This window comes from Malus domestica, chromosome 08, assembly GCF_042453785.1.
Source record: "Malus domestica chromosome 08, GDT2T_hap1".
Classification (NCBI taxonomy): domain Eukaryota; kingdom Viridiplantae; phylum Streptophyta; class Magnoliopsida; order Rosales; family Rosaceae; genus Malus; species Malus domestica.
Genome location: NC_091668.1, coordinates 8,079,423 through 8,085,995, shown reverse-complemented (window position 1 = coordinate 8,085,995; position 6,573 = coordinate 8,079,423). Strand labels below are relative to the sequence as shown.

At 40.2% G+C, this 6,573-nt stretch overlaps 1 long non-coding RNA gene across 1 annotated transcript; it reads left to right on the top strand.

The window, feature by feature from the left end:
* Positions 1–452: 452 nt before the first annotated feature.
* On the top strand, positions 453–6,340 carry LOC139198259 (uncharacterized). Its single transcript, XR_011583620.1, has 2 exons — positions 453–717; positions 5,932–6,340. It is a non-coding gene; the product is annotated as an uncharacterized lncRNA (long non-coding RNA).
* Positions 6,341–6,573: the final 233 nt, after the last annotated feature.

Here is a 6,573-nt window from a genome sequence, read left to right as displayed (position 1 = left end):
TAAATTCTTTACTAAACAATACTTCAAATAAAATATGTGACATGATCGAATTTGCTAACTTGAAGAAGTAGCATTTTATCTTTTGAACATACAAGGTCAGTTGTTATTTCTTTAATTTACTAATTGGTGTCAAAGATGCATTTTTTTTCTAGATGACACAAATCTAACTTTGCTACTTAGTTAATTGTAGGGGTGGAATCTTTTCCCGAAACCAAACCGATCCCGAAAGTTTCGGTTTGGGATTCGGCCACATCTTTGAAAGTGTTCGGTAATCCCGAACCGAACCGAATATTATATATATATATATATATATATATATATATTTATTTATTTATAATTTATAATTAGAAATTACTTGGACCATTGGATTGGTTAAGATCTAATCCAACCGTCCATTGTGAGTTAGGTCTTTTTATTCCTCTCAGTGCTCTCACTTCCTCAGACTCTCTCTCTCTCTCTGTTGCTCATTCCCACTCTCTCTCAAAAAACTAGTTCCAACGCTGCTCCCGCCGCTCCTCCATCGAGTCACGTCGCTCATCCATCCACTTCAACGGCGCTTATCCGTCCACTTCAACGGCGCTCATCCGTCGACACCAATCGAGTCCCAAAATCCAGGTAAGGGTTTCTAATTTTTACTGGGGTTTTGTTCTTTAGGGTTTAGGGTCAAATTTCATGTTGATTAACTTGATTTCTGAGTATTTTGTAGAATGTGTGAGGGTTTTGTTAACCATGATCATTCTCACACAATAAGGAAGAATAAGAATGTAACAGACTTAGAGAGAGAGAGAGAGAGAAAGAGAAAGAAGAAGTTAGAGAGAAGATGAATATTTCTGAACTGTTTTCTTAACCTTCAAGTAATACAGTGTTGAGGTATTTATAGTTTTACACTTACACAGCTAACTTCCTTAACTAACTTCTTCTCTAATCTAATTACAAGTGTCAACATCTTAAACACCAATATCTCTATCCTATCATCCCCCCGCAAACACATGATTCGATGCTCGAATCATGAGATTGGTACAATGAGTACGAAACAGAGGAGAACTCAACCCTTTAGTCAAAATATCAGCAAACTGCTCTTTAGATGACACAAACTGAACAGAAAGTTGTTTCTTGGCAACACGTTCTCGCACAAAATGAACATCAACCTCAATGTGCTTAGTGCGTTGATGTTGAATCGGATTAAAAGCCAAAGCAATGGCGGACAAATTATCATAAAATAAAACCGGAGGTGATGACAGAGGAACCTGCAGAAAGACCAACAGTTGCTGAATCCAGTCTAATTCAGCGGAAGTAAAGGACAAGGCTCGATATTCCGCCTCCGTGGATGAGCGAGAAACTGTTAATTGTTTCTTTGAGGACCAAGAGATAGGATTGTTGCCTAAAAACACAGCCATGCCAGTGGTAGAACGCCTGTCATTCGGGTCACCTGCCCAATCAGCATCACTGAATGCTTTCAATTGCAGTGGGCCGTGGGAATAACAGAAACCATGATGAATGGTACCCTTGAGATACCGCAAAATGCGTTTGACAGCAGTGAAATGAGCAATCATAGGCTGTTGCATGAATTGACATACTTGATGGACAGAAAATGCTATATCCGGCCTTGTAAATGTAAGATACTGCAGTGCACCTACTACACTCCTGTACAACGTTGGATTGTTATAAGGAGCACCATCATCTTTGAGAAGCCGATTATAGGGCAAACAAGGAGTTTCACATGACTTGGACTCAAGCATCTCAGTTTTAGTAAGAAGATCCAAAAATATATTTGGATTGAGACAAACATAAGCCATGTGCAGTGCGAGAGATTTGAATGCCCAGAAAGAAATTCAGATCCCCCAGATCCTTGATATCAAATTCCTTGGTTAAAGCACTAATAACCTGTTGCATAGCTGCAGCTGCATTCCCTGTGATAATGATATCGTCCACATAAAGCAGCAAAATGACAATACCAGATTCAACTGTCTTGACAAACAGGGAGGAGTCAGAATAAGTATGTTTAAAACCCAAAAGAGGCAAAAACTTGGTAAATCTGTCATTCCAAGCTCGAGGGGCTTGCTTAAGTCCATAAAGGGACTTGTGCAACTTGCAAACAAGATGAGAAGTAGCATCATCAACAAAACCAGGAGGTTGGGTCATATACACCTCTTCATCCAAAATGCCATGTAAAAAGGCATTCTTGACATCGAGTTGCCTAAGGGGCCAATTAAATTGAGCTGCCAAAGCCAATACTAGTCGAACCGTGGTAGGTTTAACCACAGGACTGAAGGTTTCCCCATAATCAAGACCCGGTTCTTGACTGAACCCTTTAGCAACAAGCCTAGCTTTATGCCGAGCAATAGTGCCATCAGAATGCTTCTTGATCTTGAATATCCATTTGCACCCGACCAAGTTCTTTGTAGAAGGTAATGTCACCAAACTCCAAGTACCTTGTTTATGTAAAGCATCGATCTCCTCTTGCATAGCTTGCAACCAAGTAGAATCCTTCATTGCAGTTTTATAAGAATTCGGTTCAATAAGAGACAAATCAGTGCAGGCAGACTCCTGAATAGTAGCTAATAAGGCTTTGGTCTTGATAATACCATTTTTGCTCCTAGTTTGCATAGGATGCAAATTGAGAGGTGGAACCTCCAACACCACTTGCAAAGTATCAGGACCAAACGATGCTGCTGGAGAAGTATCGGAACCATTGACAAGAGCCACAGGGACAGGGACTGGAGAATGAGTAGTGGAAGAACCAGTAACGGATGGAAAAGATAGGGGTGAGGAAGGGATAGGAGAGATGGATATGTGAGAAGGAGCAGGTGATGAGGAAGAGGCAGGAGTGGTAGGAGGAAGAGACATAGGTAACACAACATTGTCATTAGAAATCACAGGTGCAGGAAGTGTGAAATGAGGAACTGAAGAAGGTTGATATGAGACTTTAGAGTGAACCAACAAAGATGTGTAAGGAAATTGATCCTCATCAAACACAACATGTCTTGAAATATAAACTCGCTGTTTGGAAACCTCATAACATATATACCCTTTATATTTGGTAGCATACCCCAGAAAAATACACTTGGTGGTCTTGGCTTGTAGTTTAGTAGCATTATAAGGCTTTAACAAAGGATAGCAAGCACAACCGAATATCCGGAGATGAGAGATTACAGGAAGATGACCAAACAAAAGTTCAAAAGGAGATTTAAGTCCTAGCACAGAAGAAGGCATTCGATTAATAAGATAGACAGCTGTTTGACAGGCATATGACCAAAAACAAGCAGGTAACCTAGCTGTTTGTAATAGAGTCACAGTGGTTTCAATAATATGCCTATGCTTTCGCTCGGCTAGACCATTTTGCTCGGGTGTATGTGGGCAAGAAAGATGATGAGCAATGCCCTTTTCAAGAAGAAAGGACTGAAAAACCTTACTGACATACTCACCCCCTCCATCACTCTGTAAGGTTTGTATAGCAGTTGCAAACTGAGTAAGAACAAATGAATAGAAAGCAACAAAAGTAGCAAAGACATCAGATTTGTTGATCAATGGAAACAGCCAACAATGTCTTGTATATTCATCGATAAAGGTCACATAATATCGATAACCATCAATGGAAATAGAAGGAGCGGGACCCCAAAGATCACTATGAATAACAGCAAAAGGTCTTACAGACTTATTGGTACTTAGGGAAAAGGGAAGTTTACAAAACTTGCCCTTCAAACAGCTAGAGCACATTACAGGTAAGGAAGACTTGGAACAAGGAATATTAGCTTGCTTTAGCATCAAAGAACCAATGTTATTAGATGGGTGACCTAGTCGATTATGCCAGGTTATAGAATGAACATGCTGACCAAGGAATGCTTTAGCTTGAAATGGAGCTGAATGTGTAGAATGAGATGTGGCAGAAAGACAAGGGATGGGATAGAGACCATTACTGCATTGTCCTTTGTAAATGATCCTCCCTGTGGCCTTGTCCTGAATCCAGAAGTAGAAAGCATCAAAGATTAGCCAGCAGTTATTATCTAAACAGATTCGGTGCACAGATAACAAGTTTTGAGTCAACTTCGGAACATAAAGCACAGAATTGAGCTTAATCGGATGCACAGAATTCAGTTTAGAAACATTAAGAACTGTGCTACCAATATGAGACACAGGCAAACCTTCACCATTGGCGGTTTGAATGGTCTCAGATGTAGGATATGGTGATGCCAAAGATAGGTTATTGAGATCGGCAGTCATGTGATTAGTAGCACCAGAGTCAGTAATCCACACTTGAGGATTAGAATAAGAAGTAAATGGTGATGATGGTGACTGAGGCATCACAGTATGCAGTGCTTGAGGAGATTGTTGAGGAGCATGAAAAGGCTGAGGTTGCATTGATGAATGCTGAAATGGAGCAGGATAGTGTGAAGCACCATATGGGGATGATTGCACTTGAGAAGGATAGAACTGTCGGGTAGGACCACCAAAATTAGGACCCTTGTCATTGAAAAAACAGTACCATGTGTTGTGATTATGCTTGCCACATATTTGACAAGAAGCTCGATCATGAGGTTTAGACTGACAATATGGAGCAGTGTGTCCTTCAACATTACACGTTTGACAAGTAGGCAGCAATGGTGCACTTGGATGACCAAAATATGGTACTGGTGATTGACCAAGAATGCCCGGACTTGGTGTAGGAAGCACATGGGTTTGAGTATACTGTTTGGGTGAATAGAACCGAGCCCCTTGATGAAACTTGCCTTTCCCTTTGTTTTTATTCCCATTAAACTGCTTATATCCTCCAGAAAAGAATTGAGACTGCCCTGATGCAGGATTAGGTGAGTGATGCTTGCCAGAATGAGGGACAGTATTAGCAACCATGGCAGTAATAAAAGGTGCAGTTGGGGAAGTGTCAACAATGACCTCTTCAGCAAGCAACTGAGACCGAAACTCCTTAAGAGAGATTACATTCTCACGACCCCGAATAACACAGCGAAAAGTGTTATATTTAGAGGGTAACCCATTGAGAGCAAGAATAACTATGTCCTCATCCGCAAAATAAACCCCAGCAGCAGATAAGTAATCTCTAGCCTCTTTAATTCTGTGAAGATACTGAGACACCGAATCAAACCCTTTCTTTACCGTCTGAAGATTGGACTTCATTTGGAAAATGCTGGTCTTAGACACCGTAGAGAACTGTTCTTTCAGACGAATCCAAAGATCCTGAGAACTCTTACTGCCAATAGCACAAGACAATGCAACTGGAGACAGAGTGGCTGTGATCAATTGCATTATAGCACGATCATGCATTTTCCATACCACAAATGCATCGGATTCAGCAGAAGTACAGGAGCCAGATTCAGGAGGAGAAACTGCAAACTGAAGTGGACAAGGGTGCGAGCCATCAACAAACCCCATAATACCATTGCTTTCCAACAAAAGTTGTATCTGAAAATTCCAATTGAGATAATTGGAATCATCCAATTTGACATTAACCGAAGTCGAAATTGTGGAGATTAAAGCAGTAATCGGAGATTGCACAATTTGAAGTTGAGTTGCAGTCACCATGGAAATTTCTTCGGAAAAACTCTCTGAGGAATTATAGCAAACAGTTGATATGCAAGACGGAAGGAAGCAGAAAAGATGATCGACGAAAAATCACGACCACCCAAGAAACCCTAGAAATCCAAATCAGAAGAAGACGAAGAAACGCAGAGAACAACCAGACACAAAACAAGAAGAACGAATACACCTTCAATCGGAATCGGAGAGGAAGCAGAGGATCGAAGATTATGCGCAGGCAACAATGGCGATTGATACCATGTTAACCATGATCATTCTCACACAATAAGGAAGAATAAGAATGTAACAGACTTAGAGAGAGAGAGAGAGAGAAAGAGAAAGAAGAAGTTAGAGAGAAGATGAATATTTCTGAACTGTTTTCTTAACCTTCAAGTAATACAGTGTTGAGGACTGTGGGTTTCAGATTAGGGTGGGTGCAGTGCAGGACCAGCATGCCTTTGGGAGGGTAGGTGCACGAATTTGTGGGTTCATTTAAATTAAGATTAGGGTGGGTGGGTGCACGAATTTGTAGAATAAAATTATAGGATGATGGAAAACTGGAAATAGGATCTGCACGAATTGTAAGTGGATGGCTGGGCTGCAATTGTAAGAGTCCTGTACGAATTATATGTTTATGAAATTGCACGAATTATAGGGGATGGAGGAAATAGGACTTGCAATTATAGGGGATGGTGGAAATATGACCTGCAATTGTAGGGAATGGTGGAAATAGGACCTGCAATCAGTGTTTGATCATGTTTATGTGGTTGGTTATGTTTATGTTTATGTGAATGTGAATGAATCAGTGAAATTGCAGTGTGTGACCAGAACCAGCCCTAGTTAATTGCTTCCTTTCTTGGAGATGCTCATATTTATTACTAGAAGTGATAAAAGTTTATTACAGTAGAAATTCTTACCAATATGGAATTATTCGCAAAGAGTGATTGAAGGGAATACCATTCAACTTTAGGGTTTATGAAGCCTCTTGATATGGCTTAAAGGAAAATTTTTATTTTTGACAAAAAAAAAAAAGGAAAATTTTTA